The sequence below is a fragment of the Drosophila suzukii genome, chromosome 3 (assembly GCF_043229965.1).
Source record: "Drosophila suzukii chromosome 3, CBGP_Dsuzu_IsoJpt1.0, whole genome shotgun sequence".
NCBI classification, from domain to species: Eukaryota; Metazoa; Arthropoda; class Insecta; order Diptera; family Drosophilidae; genus Drosophila; species Drosophila suzukii.
Genome location: NC_092082.1, coordinates 87,196,559 through 87,217,281, shown reverse-complemented (window position 1 = coordinate 87,217,281; position 20,723 = coordinate 87,196,559). Strand labels below are relative to the sequence as shown.

The 20,723-nt window shown below is 41.5% G+C and overlaps 1 protein-coding gene across 2 annotated transcripts in view; it reads left to right on the top strand.

Moving 5' to 3' along the window:
• LOC108007800 (zinc finger protein 853) overlaps positions 1-20,723 on the top strand; it is a 69,458-nt gene continuing 48,735 nt past the window's right edge. Inside the window, exons 1-2 of one of the 2 annotated variants that reach the window (XM_036818713.3) lie at positions 1-1,385; positions 20,268-20,349. The gene's annotated coding sequence lies outside the window, so the exon portion shown is untranslated. The remainder of the gene's footprint in view (positions 1,386-20,267; positions 20,350-20,723) is intronic. The other variant, XM_036818714.3, reaches the window with a different exon arrangement.

Here is a 20,723-nt window from a genome sequence, read left to right as displayed (position 1 = left end):
TCTTGCAGTTTCTGTGCGACTTTCTTACGGGACTGTTTGAGCTGGTTGCGACTGCGCAAAACGTTCGCTAAAAAACTTGGATTTTCTCGTTTCGTTTCTCGCTGGCGAATCGCGTGCGCGTTTTTTCCGTTGTCGCGTGCGCGCGTTTCCAGGGCGTTTTGTGTGCGATTTTCGTCGCTATCGCGTTTGGGGCCTGTGGCCAATGAACTGCGCGGTTTTCTATATCGAAATGGAAATGCTTTTTTCGTTTGCGGGTGGCGAATGAAAACGAAAATCCCGCCTGCAGCTGGCACTCAAACTTAATCTGTTACTGTGCGGCTACCTACAGAAAAATAGTGCTCGTAAAAAGTCTGGCCAACAGTAAAAAGCCATTCAGTGCGGCCATAAAACCAAATCAAAACATATATGCCAGTTTGTAGCCACATATATGCCCTATGCCAAGACAAGACTAGCATGCATATAAAGTAATATTAACAAAAGACCAAACTCGTTTCGATCGGCCACAAGAAAAAACAAAACAAACGAGTGTATAAATAAATAAAAAAAAAGGTAAATTAAATTAAACTCATTTTTAATTACTCGCTGGCCAAAAGATCACATAAAGAGCGTGCAATAAAATATTTGTATCAGTAAATTAATTATATTGTATATAGAAAAACATGTTGCAATAAAGCGGTCTTTTAATGACACACAAATAACAGAAAAAAAAACAGAGGCTCTAACTTTAAACGACGAGATTCAGTTTCAGTTCAATCTTCGCGTCGGGCTGAAAAACAAAAGACTTAGGCAACGAACGCGCTGCCAGTTTGTGGTGTCATTTGTTTGCGGCAGATAACGGCGCTTCGGGCGCCTCCGAATTGCCAAGTAGTGATAGCAGCCGTAACAAACTAATTGACAACTCAAATCCTGCCGGACCGCAAAAAAACGAAATAAAAGAAAAAACAAAAAACAATTGTTAAACAACGTTTCGCCTGCCACTCGGACTGTCGGTTTGTCAGTTTGTCGGTCTGTGGACCTGGTCGGCAGCCGCACTTCAATCAAATCGCTGCGCTGCCCCAAACGACGACAATTGCCAAGTGTGCCGCTTAATGTCTTCAAATGCATTTCACCAACAACACAACGGCCTGGCTGCTGCTGCCGCACAACAACGAAAAAAGAAGCTGAAATAAATTTACATAAATATTTCACTTGCCAGTTTTTGCTGCCAACCACATCCGCGTTTCATAGATATAGATTGAGCCTGGCCAACAGATAGCCGAGTGTGTGAGTGTGCTGGTATCGCGTGTGTGTTTTCGTTGCCTTACTTCTGCGTTCAGCGATCCCAAGGAGATTCTGGGGGAGATTCCGAATCCAATCCCGTCAAAAGCGTATTTGCCCTGCCGCAGGTGAGTCAAGTTGAGTCGAGTTGTGTCGAGTTGAGTCAGTTGAACTGAAGTCGAAGCGTTTTCCTCGGTTTTACGCGTTTGTAATTGCATTTTATGTGCAACTGCCGCCCATCTAGCGCTTGGCTCCTAGATTTTAGCTCTTGGCCAAAAGCCAACGGAGATTTATCAATTAGCAGAGGCAGCGATTTCAAATACAATTAACTGACAAGTCAGCTGCCGCTTTTGTTGTTTGGCCATAAAACCGTTAGTTAAAGCATTTTTAACTACAATTAATTGCTATGGTCTAGAGTGAGAAACAGTGCGAGTGAAAATTCCAGCATGGCTCTAAAAAATAATTTATCTCTCTGTCTGTAGAGACTGCCTTATGCTAAAGCCAAAGTGCAAAAACAGCAATAACAATAATCAGAGTGAGCCATAATTACAAGTTCAGTTGAGCAATTTAAATAAAAACACTTCAACACTTTAACAATTGACGCGTCGTCCACAATTGTCGGCGGTGGGATTGTTGAGAGTCTTGTGATGCAATTTATTGGAAAAGCGATTTATTTATTTTTTCTTTCCTCCTGTTCAATTAAGAGGAAATACAGCTGTGAGCAAACGGAGTTTTTCTGTATTTCTGTTTCATTTTATATGGATAATTACAATTGCATGAGGCATTGGACTGGTGCTGTAGAGAGGAACTGGGGATGTTGGTCATTGCTGATGTTTGGCAAATAATGGGGCTTTTAATGATTTATCAAATGGAGGTATATGTCTCGCTTTTGACTAAACGATGCTTAATGTTAGTAATTACTGGTATTTTATGGGGGCATAAAAAATGATTTCGAAATTCTTGGGTATGCTAACGATGTAAAAAACTTATTAAGGCTATTAATTTGTTTGCACTTCAATGAGGTTTCAACATAGGTTACTATATTTGAATTTTGTCAGTTAGGAGTGTTTGTTTGTTTTTAAATATCTACAAATTTATGAGACATAACTATAACATCTCTTATGCATTGTAGTGTATTCATTTGAATACTTGCAACCCTACACCAAAACACAACGCGAATTAAAAAGCCTAATCAGCTTTGAGGAAATCGCAATTCAAGAGTGAAAAAGAGGCAGGAATAATGTTTATAAATAAATATGCAAAGAATTATTTAATTCTCGATTCTCACAATTGCGAAACGCAAGTCACGAGATCCCCAGCCAGCAGGGCGTGTGCTTTTAAGGGGACGGGGGTCTACAGGAATTAAATAAAATTTATGGCCTGCAATGATGATGACGACAACAACAGCAGCAACAACAAAAAAAGCGGCTACGATAACAACAATTGTTTAATTGCCGAGCTCTGACAAAGAAATCGCCAAGTGGCTGGGACAAAATGCGACAAATGAGTGCAAGAAATGCTGCAGCCTCAGCGATTCTTGGTAGTCTGCGAGTTGTTAATTGTGGACTCGGATGAGTCAACAAGAAATTTTCTTAATAGCTGTTGTTACCGTTGCAGCTTTTTCCTCCTTTTTTTAATTAATACTTTTTTCTGCCGCCGCTGCTATAATTTATGATCATTTTTTTGCGGCCTGGCTGCTGCTGTTGGCTGCAATTAATGTGACTGATTCAAAGCGTTGGTAGCGCGTTGCATTTGATTTGCTTGGCCAGTAATTGTGCTCATTATGCCGGGCCATTGTAGTTGCTACTGTGGTTTTTTTTCTATTTTTTTTTTTGCACGATGTACGCGTCATTACACATGTTGTCTAGACCGAATGTCTGTCTGTCTGTCTGTCTGTTGGACTGCCTGATCGACAGTCGTTTAGTCAGTGGAGCTGTCAATCTAGTTGGCTGCCGATTAGCCACCACTGGCTGCCCTTTGTCCACACGATTGATTGCCATCGATGACGCACTTGGCTGACATTTGATTGCCGGTTGCTGTGATGTCATCATTGCAAATGTCACGCATCCCAATCGCATCGAATCACCACAGCGCCAAAGTTCTAGCTGCAGCAAGTTCGTTGCCTAAGTCTTTTGTTTCGCCACTCCCTCGCATTTCTGGCTTACACTTACACATCGATTACCGCAACCCAAAAAGCAACCGTAATGAGGCATGCGCAAATATTTTGCCTATTACTCAACCCCAAACCAGCCAAGCAAACACGGCACCAACAATGGTCGAAAATCGATGACTATAAGACGTTAGCAGGCGCCAACTTATGCATGCATACTTTTTCAAGTTTCCCCCATGCCAAAATCCATACCCATACCATACCATACCATACCATACCCATACCATCCAGTCAGTCAGTCAGTCAGTTAGACAGTCTTCTCGATGTGAAGAGTTTTCACTAATTTCAAGCCGCCGCCGAAACAAAACACGCGAATCGAACCGAACAGCGGCAGCAACAACATCAACAATGATAGACAGTGCTGCATAAATAAAAGTAAATTTAATGACAAGCAAAATATTTCTTGTCATGCCTATCAGATTACAAGATTTCTATATGAACCCGCTGACGATTCGCCGCATAGCATAGCAGCAGCAGCCATATAGCGCCTTATACAAATTATATACGTGTTTTTCGCCTGTGTCGTTAGAGCATGATTACTGGCTCTCCAGAAGAGGAGACAAACCGTACAGTTTCATGTGGCCCAGTACATGACAAAGCCGTTAGTGTCATTTGAATGCGAATGTTGCAAATGTTACGAGTGCCTGGCGATGATGCTGTCAAGAAAGGTGTCCCCACTTCTATAAATCGCCGCCAGAAGAAAAAAAAACTTTAAAGGCTTTGATAGAGCCGACAAGGTATTTTGGTAGAGGATAAACCATCGAAAACTGACCCAGTTTACATGCAGTTAGACTGGCTAACCTTCACAAGTTCAACTTGAACAGTAGGAAGCAACATTCCCATATGTTTCGGTTAATTGTCTTCCGATCGGAGACCTCCGCAGGGTGAGAAAAACTCAGCTTTTGGCCATTACAAGCCCAATTGCCAAACGAAAATCAATTTCACACATTACAACAGAAACAGATCGAAACGAAATCGAATAAAGGCCACGGAAATTCAAACTTCAAGCCGCAGACACAAAGACCCATGAAATTGCTAATTGTGCGAATGAAGGGCCCAGCCTATAAATAAAAAAACAGAAATATTAACAGATATATACTTAGAAATATAGGCAGAAAAACGCCGTGGGCCGCCACAATTAAAATCGTAGCGAATTCCCAGGCAACAAAGAAAATTTAATTACGCCGCATGTGGCAGGGGCAGCCCTTTGAAATCGGTTTTGGTCTGTAATCAAGTGAGAAATTCCCAAAAGGCCTAATGAATATTTTTAATCGAGCAGAAAACTGGGCGTGAATCCAAAGGAAAATCGAATTTAGTTATACATTAAGCGCTAATGATGTCTACGAAAAGGAGGTCATCAGAAATTCAGTTTTGGCAAGTGTTTTGTCAATCGTCACGAAACAATGGGGAAAACTGACAGCGCTAATTAATTGCAATTAAAAATGCGCTTTTTTCAACCTCCCCTAATTGGCAGCCGCGAACTTGTCCCCACGAATTCCGCTGGCTTCCCAAATCGACTATTTTTTGGCTTTATCAGCGCAAAACCATCGAGCAGACGAGCGGCCACATTCTATGTTTATTTAAATGGATAATTTGCTTAATTAATTTTCGAGCTGAAACGCTTCGCATTCATCATTTTAATTAGTCGCATGTTAGGGCTTATAAATAATTTATAAATATTGATTTGACAAAGATGTGCGGCAATAAAAATCTGTGAGCTATTAATTAAGAAAAAACGCAGTTCGACACTCAATGTCCAATATTAAATCTCCGATGTGAGGAAGTTTTCATGGCATTAATCTTCTCGACACAGGCTTTTGGCCAAAAATACCGCAGCAGGCGACAGCCATTAATTTCGATTTAATGGGCTTGCAACAAAAATCGCAGTAAAAACAAGAAAAATGATACAATTATTGCTTTGTTTTCCTGTTTATTAGGTCTTACAAGCTGAGCACCAGACAAAGGCCACAAAAGATCGAATCGAAATTAGTTTTCCTTTTGTATTTCGCCAAGTCAGTCCATTTCATTTGATTTATTTTCCCCTGCATCCATCGCCGCTGCGATTTGCATATTTCTCGTAGGTGGTTCAATGAACTTGCGGTGGGTTCGCGGGGGAGAAGCGTGCCCGGTGGGGGCGTCGTTAGATGAGGTGGTTGCGGTGGAGCTGGTGGTGCCGGTGGTGCTGGTGGTGCTGAGACGGCGACACTTCCAGCGCTTTCGGCTTGATTTGGCTCGCCTACGCGTTAATTTGAGAAATTTGCAAACATTTGCATGAAATCAGAAACGAAACGATACCAAAACAAAGCCAAAATCATACAAAGGCGAAATGGCCAATCAAACGGAATATACCCTATTTATATGAATATTATGCAGAGTATAAAGGATTTTATGACTATATCTGCAAAAATGCCTAACAAAAGAAGCATTAAACACTTAAGGATTAAGAGAATAATTTAAAAACCAAATTTACTAAAATTATTTTAAAAAAATAAACCTTTTAAGCCATTTTTTTAAGTATATTAATCACATTTTATATTTTTTTAATGTTACATTAAAAGCAAATTCATTTTGATCTGTAATCTTCGTTTTTATTATACTGGTTTAATTTTATTATACTCAATCCAAATCAGGTTTGATAACTGCTGTAAATAAAACCGAATAATGGTTTGATAGGCTTTTTATGTAAATTTATTTAAATATTTGTATAATCTTCATTTGAGATAATTGGGTTCTCAACATTTTCAAATAATTATTGAGCTGTCTATCCATTTAATAATACAGCTAAGCACTTCAGAACTAAAGAATTCATCCGACCTCGATCTTCACCAATTTAATAGTAAATATCCTTTTGAAAATACCTGCACAGCCCATAAATATCCAGGGTAGCAATCGGATTGCACAATCGAGAAGTTGCTGGATGTGGCATTAAATAAATAACGCATTTGCGGAGCCATTGATAATGTCAATTTGGGCAGTCGGCAGGCAGACAACAATTGCAAACATTTTGCCAGCCCGGCAATTTCTATTAAAGCATTTTCCACTCGCCTAACGAGTTGGGACAGTCCGGGGACTTCCTTGGCCCGGCATTTGTTGGCTTTAGTTTTAAGGTTTTAATTGCAATTGAGTTTCGACATGAACTGCGTGCATTTGCGCAATGATTTTCCCGATAGTCAGCAAACATCCATGGGAAGCACCAGTAGCAAAAAAAGCCAACGGCAGCTGGGAGAGTTTCTTGGCTAATTGATAATTTCATTAATTTATGCACTTGATGCCAACAAACTTTGGCCACTGATTGAGATATTGGCAAGCGGGAAATGCTCTGACAGCAATTTGCCTCCGTTTAGCATTGCTCGCTAATGACCGACTTGGCTCTGCCCCGAACCCATTATTAGCCCCTGGCCAACTCACATCCATTTATCTGTAGAAGTATCTATCTATCTATATATCAGACGGACAACCTTCGCGGTAACCCCATAAATCCATTATTGCCTCAGTTCTTGTTACGCACTTGTTTGTGTGTAATCTAGAATGCTAATTAAGCTGCCGGCATTTGTTTAGCATACCTTGTATGTGCTTTTTTACGCACTTTACATACGCAGGAGGCTGACTTGATCTCGGTCTTGCATTAATTAATAAACGTCGTGATGTCGCTTTTGAAGTGTCTGTCATTATGAGATCAATTAATAGGAACAAAATTCTAGATCAAGGCGAAAATCGACAAAAATGTCGCACACGCGTGCGTGTTGTTATTGATCGACACGCCGTAGATATGGGGGACCGGGAATTTTTTCTGAATCCGAAACCGAATCGGATTTCGCGGATCTATCGCCGCAGACAGCACGACGTTAACGAGAATTATTACATCACCGCCACAGCCGACAGCTGCAGTAACGAAGGCAAATTGAATGGCCACATATCAATCATCCTTCGCTAAAACACACAGCTAACATTTTCTTTTAGTGGCACCTTAAAGTCTATAGTTTATGCCAGAATGGGAAAAAGCAAGAAAATCCTAATTTCAATTGACTTTCACCAAAAATTTTTTATTGATCTTGGTTTCCCTCTGGCATTTTCCTTGTTATATTTTCATTCATCGCTCGCTGGGTTTTCCATTGGCTTTTTCCCAGTGCACTGTAAATTTATTTTCAATTTAAAATAAACGCATTTTTTCACCGCCTTATATTGCTGCGGCTGCCGATGTTGTTGTGGCTGTTATAATTAATGTTGCTGATACGCGAAATGTTGTCGGCTGTTTGTGGATATTGCTGCGATTCGGTGTTACAAAGTTGCTCGATTTCGGCGTTGGCCGCACTTGTTGGCGGTTTTATGTTACACACAAATATTTTTGTTATACGCTATTAAAAACGGAGCAGCAGCTACACAAATTTGCCTTGCAAATCGCATTTTCTATATGTTCACTGGGGCTTTTGAACTTGATTTTGCGGCGGCATGACAAAAGTCACGGGCCATGGCCTGAAGAGGGAGGGGGCGGGGGCGCGGGGTCAAGTACAACCCGCTGACCAAATGCAGCTGCGCCTGTGCGTGAGAACTAGCTGGGGAAAAACAACAAAAACTGCCTTATATATATCAAGATTTGAGATTTTTGCATTAGAGGTTTCTCGCCGTGTGTGTGCCTGTGTGTGTTTTTTGTGTACTTGAAAATTGACGCCGCACGGCTAGCACGCATTTATTTGTTGTTGTTGTCCAGCACGGCTGGTTAATAAATTTCGCGATACTTATCAATTAGCATACGAATTACATGCCTTGCAATCATAAATAATGCGTGTTTCAAGCAGGAGGCAAAAATCAACTAGAAAACGCAAAAAAGTACCAACCGCTATTGATGCATACATTTTGATTGCGTTTTTTTTCTATTTTCCTATCAATTTTGGGTGCATTTAAGATTCGTTGTAATTTATAAACATTTCTACACACTTTTGACTCGAAGGTGCGTGTTTGATTTGCCTCCGATTAGGAATGACAAATAAACAACAAATCATGCGGCACGAAACGAATGACTAAGGCAACGAACTTGATGGCATGATCAAGAAGTCCACAATTTCCCCCCACCCACACCGCTCGTTCCTTTGCCCATTCCCGCCGATCCGAGTCTCATTGTTATGCTCAACACTTTTGCGCTATATTTACAAATTGGGCCAATAAAATGAACACCAAGACACCAGCGATCCGAGACCAGAAATGTAAGGCCATAAAATCGAGCTGATAGCGATGGAAAAAACAACAGTCCAACGCTGATGAATTTTTATGCATGTTTATATGACGGTCATATAAAAGTCGCGTCTAGAAGTCAATGATTGTTTAATGAAAAAGCGACTCAATCGTGTTTCCCGTCCGTTTCGGGGGCCTTCAGACGGCGGGGGAGTCATTAAAGTGCCCGGCAAATAAATCAAAAAACTAGCTCTCAGCCCCACCACTTGATTACGCCCGATCGATCGAAGCGAATTCCGCCCGCTTCGTTAGCACATCACCTGCTGGGCCAGGGCAGCCACAAAGATGTCAATAATGCGCTAATCCCCAAAAATACATAATGTTCGGTTGGAGTTATTATAGCTTACGCGTGGGGCGAAGATTAGATACCCTTTGGGTCCAAATAATCCAAGGATTGTTGAATTGGTTACAGTAGAGCTATTAGAATTTATTTTTAGCTCAACTAAACTTAATTAATATTAGATGCAAAAGCAGTTCAAAATACCTAACATTACAAAGATTAAAGGTATTCATAAGGTATTTAATATATAAAGTATAGTTTAGAGGATCCGATGAGATAAAACTGTTTGTTGTTCTACTAATATTTTCTTAAATCCATATAAAACTAAAACTTATTAATACAATATACAACTCTTTGTTCTTTTCTAAGCCACATATATTGATATAAGACTTTAAACTACTTACTTACTTCCAAGGCAAAAATTTTAAGATCCGTTTGAAGGAAATAACTTACTGCTCTATTAAGATTTACAAAAAAACCATACTCAACTTCCTATAATACTCTTAACATCCTGTAAAATTGTTAATAGAGGACGATAAAGATCACAAGCCAATTTTTGCCCAAATTGCACTGATTTAAACTGTAATTGACTACCAAAATTTGTCTTGTCATTTTTACCATGAAATTATATAGAGCATAACGGGGGAAGAACATCTTTTAGTGGGTTACAGACATATACGCAGTGGCATGGTACACGTATTATTCACTCAGCTTGAGTGTAATGAAAATGTTTGCCAGGGGATTACGATAGATATAGATAGATAGATAGATGGATAGGTAGATAGATGGTTGGCGATGGAGAGAGCGCTAAGCTGACACGGCGCTGGGCACGCGCTAAAACGTTTAGAGACCGAAAACGTTGATAAATCGATCTGAGCCGGGTTCGATCAACGCGCCATCTCACTCTGTAAGCCCCCTATTGCCACCGCCCTCGATAACTGAGTGCTTATTGAATATTTGTGGGCTGGAGTCATGCCTCATATATACCGGCTTGATACTTGCTCGTATCGCCTATCTGCTGCTCCAGATCTGGATATGAATCTGAGTCGGAATCCGAATCCAAATCCAGATCTGGCAATCGACTGCCGTGTTGTCAGCCGGGCGACACTCGGCTCCAATGATTTATGCGTATTTAGATACTTTTTGTTGTCGTTGGCAGGCATTTAACGCATGTAAGCGTGTGGGTGCCCCTTTTTCTGAGGCAATTACGCCCACAAACTGATATTTGATTTTCGATTTTCAATTTCGATGATATTGGCAGCGCATTTCGTACGGAAATTCCCACATTTTTGTCTCTCTGTGACTCAAAGAAATTCGCCGAGTTTTATGGCTGTGGCTTTTTGTCTCCGTTTAAAGCTCTGCTAATTAAAAGTCAATAAAAATACAGGCAGCCGAACTCCAGCCACCTGCCGACTCATCCGGAGGCCTTAGAGCCGTGACTAAGTGACGGCAACTGCTCCTAATTGGCCACATGCCATGTGCCACCGAACGAGTAGCTCGTCCTAAGCCTTTGGCTCTCTCGTTAATTTGCCAAATTGCTGGGGATCTACACTGCCAAAAAAGGGTTCTTGGCAAACTGGGCTGAGAATGTTGCAGAGACCTTAGCTTTTCCGCATTTTCTTCAAGTGCCAGTTGGCTTATCGCTGCATAGCTCGACTCGTGGCTTTTATGATTTTTAAAAATTTAAGTCACGCTTTTGGCAATTAAGTGCCCCAACACCGACCGAGCACAGGCAGTGTGGCCTCCTTGGACAGGTGCTGCTCCTTTCGATAAAATGGTACCAGAGGGGTGTTGGCTTTCCCCCTTCTTGGCCAACAGAGCCAACGGACCCCTGGCTGGATCTGTATTTTCTCACCGCGATACGTTTGTTTGGGCGACATGAGTCGCATTTGCAATTATTTTGCGGCTCATTAAAGTTTTAAACACGTCGCTCACGTAGTGACGCGTCTGTCAGACGGCTGCCATGTAGTCGGGGCACCCTCTGCCCGCTCCCACACCCAAATGGTGGCCCAGTGGTTCGGTGGTTCGGTGGTTCGGTGGTTCTCTGCTCCTCCAGCCTGCGAAAATGTCATTAAAATCTCTGGGGAGTTTTACGGTTTTGGCTGCTTTGATTTCGCTCTGGCTTTGACTACTTTTTCTCAACGTTTTTCGCTTGCGAAATCAAATAAAAGATTTCTTTTTTATCGCTCAAGAGCTGTTTTGTTGTTTGTTCGCCGCATGTCTGGTTTTTATTTTATGATTATTATATATATATAGTTTTTTCTACTGATTTTTTTTTTGAAAATTGCCTCTCGCCCCAACAAAAGACTTAGGCAACGAACTTTTTTTTTCTTCTCTCAGCTTGGGTAATAAATGATTTATTTTGGCTTGTGTTTGCCGGCGCTGTCCATTGCAATTAGCTGCAGTTTAATTGAAACCGGAGCAATCGCCCAAAAATGTTTCAGCCGGAGCTCCATGTCCGCCTTACTCTTCCCCTATCTTGGTGGACCGATCAGCCAAGGCTGCGGTGTCAGGCTGCATTAATGTGTCGGCCTGGTTTTCTGGTTCAAGTACGTTTCCTTCGTTGACGTCGGGCAAATTCCATTTCATGGCCATTTGCATGGAAATCGCCTCGTCGTCTTCCGTTGTCAATAACGATTTCCATCATCATCATCATCAGCTGCTGCTGTTGCTGGTGGAGCAGCCGCATCATCCTGTCCCCGGATTGGATTCGGGATCGTGTGTCTACCACTGAAAGTGGAATGCGAACCAGTTTGTGGCAGCTAAGATGGGATCTCCAATGCCCCCTCCCAAAGACCCCCTCTATTGAGTCCAAACTGGCGTGCAGTTTTCGCCAACTAATGAAATACATATATGCAAAAAATCAAACTAAAGACTTTGGCCCGTTATCAGCCGCCTGTATATTTCTCGGAGTTCCCCTTCGTCTGATTTCCCCCCACACCGCCCATCCACATTCCTCTTTCTTATAGCGAACATCAACGGAACGGTTTTCGGGTCTTTTGTCCCCAAAAATGGTCTATGCATAATTTATGAGACACAGCCCGTGGTTGCATCGCTTTATTATGCTAATATCGCCGGTGGTAATTTGTTCATTCCGTTTCTGGCCAGCTGGGCTTAGTGTCATAATTAAGCGGCTAATTGATTTGTTGCAGGCGTTTGTTATTATTCCGTTTTTATGAATTGATTGGTGATTAGTGATTAGCCAAGGCTCGCAAAAGGTGCCAACAGCTTCATCAATCAATTAGCCACGCCGCGATGTATTTCTCCGATTGCGTGGTCAAAAGTTAGGATACAAAACTAAAAAAAAAAAAAATGGGGAAAAAATACGCCCAGTCCAGAGACTAAACTGCGAATGCAATCGCAATCGCAATGAATTTGGCAATAGCTGGACACCCAAAAGAAACAGCAACGGAAATGCCATAAACCATATAAAAGAGAGCAATGATTAGAGACTGCAAACTGCGACAGCGACTCCACTCGAGGCCCAGTCTTAAAGTCGCAGAGTCTCGCAGTCTTGACCACGTCGTCGTGTCTGGCCTGACTTGGCCATAAGTTGTGGCTCCGAGTTGCCGGCCAGAGTGTGTGCCCCCGCGAGAGGTCGTCTAGAGTGCCGTGGAGATCCGGCTCGGGTTTTGGCCCAGACCAGACCAGACTTCGCGACTGGGCGATGCTTGTTACAAATATTTTAAAGCGCTTAATAATATGCAGTTTATTATTGTTATTGGCATCGTTGCGGCACATAAAACATGCAATTGGCATTATTAACGCCATCGGCTGGGGTCGTTTTGACTTTTCGAGGGAGTCCGCACCACTAAATCTATTTTATTTTTATTATTTTCTGTATTTTATTTTGTGGGGCGTGTGTGTGGGAATGCTGCAACTCTGATTGATTATGCTCACTGGCCAACTGGCGTTTGCAATGTTTCTATCCGTTTCCTAACCAATCCAATCTAACACAACTAAACCCAACCCAAAAACTTTGTTCACACCTGGGCCAGGGCATTAATAAACATCGAAATTAACCGCACTCTAATTAACAGAAATACATTTGAATATCGATATGTGTCTGGGGTCGCATTCGGCACGCAAGCGACATTGATTGAATCAAAGGAAACCAGCCGTCGTTGGCTAATTAAAAGCAAAAGTGTTGCTAATAAATATTTTTATATAATGGCTTAATAAAGTGCGTGATTCGGCCGGGATCTGCTCTAGCGGAACGCGAGTTGAATAATAAAGCTCATGGCTCCCTGCTCCAAACACGATTATGAATGCGAATAGGATTCCGTTTGGGTTTGAGGTGCATTAGTCTAATGAGCGGGCCAAAAAGATTTGCGTGACTTGCCAAAAGTGTTGTTTTTTTTAGGCGAACTATTGGCTAATTCTTCAACTCCTCGAGCTGTGGGCGTTGTGTGGTGTAAACTGGAGTGCATTTGGTTTAGAGCAACAAGAAATTAAAGTCAGCTTCATGGGGGCATTTTCACAAAAAAATAGAAACCGCTAAAAATAGTTAAAGCTCATAAAAAACATAGGAATACTTGTTTATTACTTTTTTATTTACCTAGTATGTTTTAGTATCCATAAAAGTTCAACAACAAATTTTAATAAATCTTTTCAAAGCTGTCTATTATTTTGGCATACTTATTTTTTATGAAAGGCTTTTTAACCATTATAAAAATATTTCTTTCTTTATTTAATTCAAACTATTTTAATATGAATCCTTTTTTATAAACCAATTTAACTAACCGCAATCTATTCAAACGAAGCACAAGCTTGTTCTATCTGGTATAAACCAAATCCAGATTAAGCAATTAATAGAGTCAGCAAAATCAAACCGTTCAATGAATCCGAATCCAAACCTCTGCTAATCCCCTCCAACTTCAATTTCCACACAGAATTTCGGCTTTTATCTAGCTGTTCACCTCTTTTCGAGTGCATCTCGTGGTGTGAGATGCCATATATTTCTGCACTGCCAGCTGATGACTGATTTCGATTTCCTTATTGCCAAATTGCTGGCTTTCAACTATGCCGCCACTGCCGCCGACGCGTCGCTAACTGCGTGCAAATGCGGCGGCAACGCGGCGTATGCGCATTTTTAATTGCCCCAACATGTTGCAGCGAAGATTGGCAGCCCCGCTTTTATGTTTTTTTTTTGTTCATTTTCTTATTTTTTCTATAATTTTTTTTACTGAGGCAATCTACCTCTCTGTCAAATCGCTTGCGGCGCGGCAAATTAAAATTGACATTTGAACAGCTCCAACTCCGCCGCGTTAATTTCAAATGGCTCACCATTTTTGGCCAGGCAGGCGTTTACTTTTTTATTTTCGCGCACTTTATGAATTATCAATATGGAGCCGCCGCCCCGCAGATGACACAAAATGTGAACTGTTACTGGTCAGCCTGGCCGTTAGCCGCTTTTGGTCTTTTTAGGCGGCTTTTCGCAACGCAGGAAATAGTTTCCACCGCTGCCGCTCCATATAGGGTCTAAGTATTTGCCAAATCACACGCCACACGGTCCCCCAAAGACAATGCCGTCGTCCAGTTTGGTGGAGAGCAATCTTTGGGGTATTCCAAGTAGTCCAAGGGGGGAGTAGAGGAATGCTGGGTAGTGGGTACTGGGTACTGGGTCCAAAGCTAGAGCTCTGGTCACGATTTTAACATTTTTGAGCATGCGCAGTGCGCACCCCAAAATTTTGCAGCGTTTGCCCATTAATTTTCATTGAAAACGTTTTCATATTTTTGCCACAGTTTTCTCGTCGTTGCCCAGACTCGATTGCTGTTGTTGTGGCCACATTTCGGTATAGCACAATATTTTCATTGTAGTGTTTTGGCATATATTTATGTGCCGTAAAAAATGCGATCAAGATAGCAGCCAGGACCAGGTCCAACCCATGGGCCCCGACTGGCTTTTCCAAGTACTCGACCGAACTACTGCCCACATGTGCACTCATAAAAAATTCAAACTGTATATAAAAATTTGATTTTTACCAAGAAAATATTCTTATTAATATGGGTTATATTTATGTTTTAGTTTTGTTGAATGAGAAATATACATAGAAGGAATTATTATCCAGATTTAACATATTTCCTCTGATATGAACACTTATTCCTTGAAAAACTAGATGCTTTTCCTGTACATATACATCATATTTATTCCTAATAATAACCCTTTTTTTCTGTGAGCTATTTTTCTGAGTGCTAGATCTGCGGTTCAACTTTGCACTTCAATTGCGGCCCGTATTTTTGGGGGCGCTGGTGCAAATTAATGGATTCATTCAGCATTTTGGCAGCAGCCGCTCCGCGGCGAAGTTCAATGTTTATGTTAACAACTTGGCACCTTTTGGATGGTCGCGGGTGTTGGCGGAGGGTGTTCCTCATTTAATTGAATTCCCTGTTTAATTTATCAATTAGAGTGTGGCCTTTGTTAATTAAAGACTGGCCGGCTTAAATGCTGGCCAAATTAGCGGCCAACTAGCATGGCCATTTGGGAGGCAGTCAGGAAACAAAGAAACCACAAATTGACCGGGCTGTTATTGTCTTGTGTTTTATTTTTATTTTTTTTTTTGGTTTAATTCTCCTATTTTTTTGGGGTGTGGACCAGGGCGAGTCCCTGGCTCTGCCAAGAAACAAATGCTAATTATATGGCTACCGAGTACGTTTCCCCCCCTACGAGGCACTTATTGATTCTCGACGCTGGGCAAGGTTATGATTTCTCGTTCGCGTCTCTTTCTGTGCTCCTCCAGCGGCAGCCACGCCCATTTAATTGCCACCTAGCATTTAAGTTAACTAACTGTTCATAAATAGTTATGGCATACACGGTCAGCCGGGCTTTTAAGCTAAACAAAAAAAAACAGAAAACTAAAAACTGAATACCCGGCTGCGCCCACAAAACCCGGCCAAAAGCGCCGCTCAGTACCACAATCTGCAGTCATTGCAGGCCAACTTGGTAGTGCTTTTTTCTATAGGTCTTGCCATTGTTAGCGCAACAAATTTATTTTCCCACTCTCGGCTGGAGCCTGGGTTTTTACTGACTTTGCTGCCGCTGCTGCCATTGCCTAAACAAAAATTAGTTAATTTAGCGCATTTTGCTGGATTTTAGCACTGCTGCTGCCAATTTGATTTGCAGGCCAATTGCTGATTGCTTTATTAACCGTTAATTCGCCGTGCGAGCCATGTCCTTGGATCGAAATATACGGCTTCCGCAATGCATAAACAAAGAAATAGCAGAAAAATTATTAATGGTTTCTAGAGTAAATATTGGGTTTGGTAAAAATAAATTTGAATATTTATACCTGTAGCTGAAAAGGAGCGCTTAATAAAGTCCATTAATACTGAAATCGGTTTCTATTAGGCTTGCAGTTTTGGCAATAGACATTAAAAAATATTTTATGATTAAGAGGGGCTTAAAAAATATGTGCATTCGCTTAAAACAAAAATCCTATTAACCTTTTTACATAACTTAAAGTGAACAATAAAAGCAAGAAACATTTTGTAATAGTGCTGAGTGGGTTAACTAAATTGATCTTTAAAATAATTTAAACTGGTAATTTAAAATTTTAAAATATTCTTTCATTTCCATTTATACAAGACATTTGATTTACTGTTCTTAGATGGATGGTATATTTATAACTCCCATTTCCTCTCTTTATTATAATGATACACTTTTCCTGGTTCCCATAGTCATCTGTATATTCTCCTTAATTGAATTATGCGTCTGGGCTTTGAGATTGGTCCAGCCTGGGATTTCCCAGCTTCATAAATTTCCCATATGCAAAGCAGAGCAAATCTTAGGCTCCCAGGCATAAATCAGCCGGCTCAAAGGAGACCCCACACACAATTTAACCCAAGGGGCGGCTTTCATTTCATTCATGCGTGGATTGTTCAGTTCTGCCCCAACATTTTGGAGGTGTCGTTTATGCAAATAAGCCACGTCAAATGCCACAAAAAACCGAGCACGCCCAACATGTCGCAGTGGATGTCAGAGGGCGTATATAGTGGGGCCTAATTGCCCCGATATCTTGCTGGGATGTATGGTACATATATATGTTCCATTGTGATGCTGGAATCGGGGCTAAATGCAGACTCGCGACTGACTGAGTGTGTGAGTGGCGCATTTGCATAAATTAAGCCACTTGAAGTCGATGCTGAGATGTGGATATCGATGGCTTGTGTCTATCAACGGCGCATGCAAATCAATCAGCCGATGGACAAGTTATTCGTCATACACCTGACAGTTGGCCACAATTTATGGGCCAGCAGCAGGCCACTTAACAAGCGCAAAAAGCACAATAATAATCACAATAACAATAGGTCTTAGTAAAAATAAAAATAAAAACAGTACTGATTTGCATTGCTTTTGATGCGTTGTTAAGAGATGCGTTAATCACATTTATTTTTAACTATTTATGGTCACTGAGTGCCCGTGTTCGGCCCTCCCAAATAAAATAAAAAGACTGGCCACAAAAAAAGTGAATGGTTTTTATGCTGAGCCATACATCAGCTGCCCCGACGACTGGTACCATCCTATACAATTATGACTTTACACTTTGTGCCACCTTTTGGGTGGTTTACGATCCGGCGGTCAGCGTTTTATGGCCCATCGTTTAGGCCCGGCTAATGGCTGTTAGCTTTGAAAAAGTGTTGACACTTTACATTAGGCTCCAGCTTTAGACCCTCTTCTATAAGCCAAAATATCAATAAGTGCTCGTAAAACGTAAGCCCCTCAAAGAAGTTGCCAAAATATAAAAAACGATCTGGGCTTGTTCATTTCCGTTTCTCGTATAAAGGAATCTTAGAGTTGGCATCTTGTTAATGCAGTGCAAAGACGGTCCACAAAGGGCTTCAAAGCTCGTGAATCGACTTAGGTATTGTCAGGGGCTTAGGCATTAGTTGGGACTTGTTCTCGGCTTGTATTCGAAAGATCTGCATACGATTATTATGATCTGGCGATTTCAGTAGGCTCGCAGAGAAATCGTGAATGAACAGTAGTCATGAATGAAATGTTTTTACTATTCACATTCATTCACTAAACCCTTTAAGATTTCTCCCTATTTTAAGTCACCAATTTTGGTCCCAAGCAACTTAGTTGATCGCATTTCAAAGACAGGGACCCCACCCATTGGGAAACCCATAAGGAAAATGTAAAAACACAGAAAAAACACAGAAATAAACGCTCAACCATTTTGGCAATTTGGAGCAGAGCAGGCTGCAAGAAATGTTGAAATACTTAACAAAATCCACAAGTAACGACAACAATAAAAAATAAACGAACGTTTTTATAGCTTTTCAATTGATTTTAAAGTTTTTGGCGTGCAGAGCAATAAATAAAACTGCGTACGGCGCATTATACAATAATAAATCTTCGAGAGACCCAGTCGCAAAGTCGAGTATGAGTGAGTGTGAGTGTGATTGTGAGTGTGAGTGCACTTGTGCGCAGATATTCGCAGGTATTCACAGGTATTCACAAAAAGTGGGCGTGCTGCGTGTTTCGTTGTTGGCAGCGCACTTTGCGCATTAAAATGCCGCGCATGCGTGCCAAAGTGTTGCAACGTCAGTCAGCCAAGTCAGCCAACTTGCCCCACTCCCTTCGAAAAGGCAGGATGTCGGTTGGATACAGATCATGTTGGGCAATATTCCCAAGCATTCTGATCGGAAGAGACCCCTCTCTCCCTCCCGGGCAGCGTAATTAATGCCGCACTTTTATTCATAATAAATTCACTTTAAATGCATGTTTTCTCGCACATTAAAAGCGCATAAATTAAAAATCAACACCCAAATGCGTCAACAGGCGTCTCGCAAGCTGCGTGTGGCAGAGTTTCATGGGATTTTCGAGGGGGTTTTGGCGGAGACGTGGCCGTGGCCATGGCTGCCTCATCACTCATACGCAATGAAGACATTTATATGGCAAAAGCCATTTAGCGCCGGCATCGTTGTCGTTGACGCTTCTTTTTGGCGCCACCAGAAGCGGTTGGTTAAGTCAGGGGTGTGGCCCAGGGGGATCTTAAGTATTGCCATGGTTGGCATAAAGGCGTGGGTGAAACCCCAGGGGCAATACCACATCAATTTTAAGTGCCTTTAAAAATCTTAAGTAGGATATTTTGAGAAACACTCGCATCAATGCTTTCCCACCTCACTTAAATATGTATTAAAAATGTTTGTTTTTTTTTCCTCTTAAAAACTCTAAATGCCAAAATTAAGGGGAAAATGCTTAAGGTATTAAATTCATATTACCATGGTATCTCTCATCATATTCACAAAAAATAGTAGATATTAAAAGCAATTTGATTTTAATAGGAAAATGGTAAAGATTTTATAGCCACGGTATTTTTATGTTCAATATATCCCACTTATAATTACATAGTCATCATAAAATTCGGGGATGCCCAAGTAATTTCATGGGAAACAAGAGAAACTGTGGAATTTATCAGTTGATATAGGGGTATTGTTTGTTGAATATGTGATTGAAACATCCTGAACTATCAAATATTTAACTATTGTAATACTACTTATTGCTTTAAAAGTATTGTGTTCGTACTTAAGTTACTTTGTTGAATAATGAATAACCTTAGCTATCAGATGGTACCTATGATATATTTACCTTGTGATGCAATAGTGGCTATCTAGTGAACGTTCCCACGAGCCCCCCTCTGCAGCACGCCCCTGCTTTGGGCCTGCTCACGCACTGGCCAGCTTCTTTTGGCCATCCAGCCTCCATCCTCTATTCACTATCCTCTATTGCTTATCTGGGGGACTTGGCCATTTTCTAGCCGCCACAACACACGCAATGGGCGTCGCCGGGCACCTGTTGCAAGGCAGCACTTGCTCTTGTCGCCCGATGAAATCAGAGCAAGGCAAGGTGTATCTTTGTATCTGTGAGTTGGCTTTGCAGAGCCAGAGCTCCAGTATAATAGTATATATACACTCAACTTGTATCCATGTGATGACAGCGACTTGTGCGTTGGCTTCGCCTGTGGAACATGTTAATTCGAACGTTGCATAAAGAGGGAAAACGGAGTAACGCTACATGGCAGACCGTTGGCTGGAAGCTGGAAGCTGCTCCTTATTTTATGTAATTGCCAACTAAACACTTTCGGCCGCAATCGCTTTTCCCCCCCTTTTTTCCACCATTTCCCCCGGCCGTTTTCAGAAAATGTGGATCGTCGTTTATGTCTAATTAAAATTGATCTGCGTGCCGGGCGTGCCAAACGCTAGACTAAACTGGTGCTGCTTTTTGTCTCTGGCAACGGGGTGTACTTATATGTACTTATATGTTAAGTGTGCTGATTTGTATTAATTATAACGCTTTAATGTCGCTTCGCTTGAAACTATTTGCAGTTGCACACACAGAGATCGCAAACCACTGGCATTTCCTGCGCTAACACATTCTTCCTGCTCCGCTGGGGCAGCCAGAGCCAAAGTAAGTCAATAAATCTATGCAAAACTTATTATAAATCATATGACAAACTGCGAACGGGGCGCTTTTAATTACCTGTTTTGCCACACTGAACCAGCTAGCTTAATAAGCCGCCTTAATTTGGCTTAATTTGCGGGCGGCCACAGGGTCGTATGAGTAACGTTTAATTGCGGGCCAAAACAAAGGCAGCAGGCCAGCCAAGTCGCAACTCGCAACTCTTAAAGAATTTCAGTTGGAATTGCTCATTACGAACGGGCCATTCCTCGGAAATAGCTACCAGTAGCTGGGCCGCAATAACAATAACAATAATAATAATTAAAAACCGATTTTTTCTTCATTTTTCGCCTCGATTGTTGGTCTGGCTGGGCCGTAAAAAC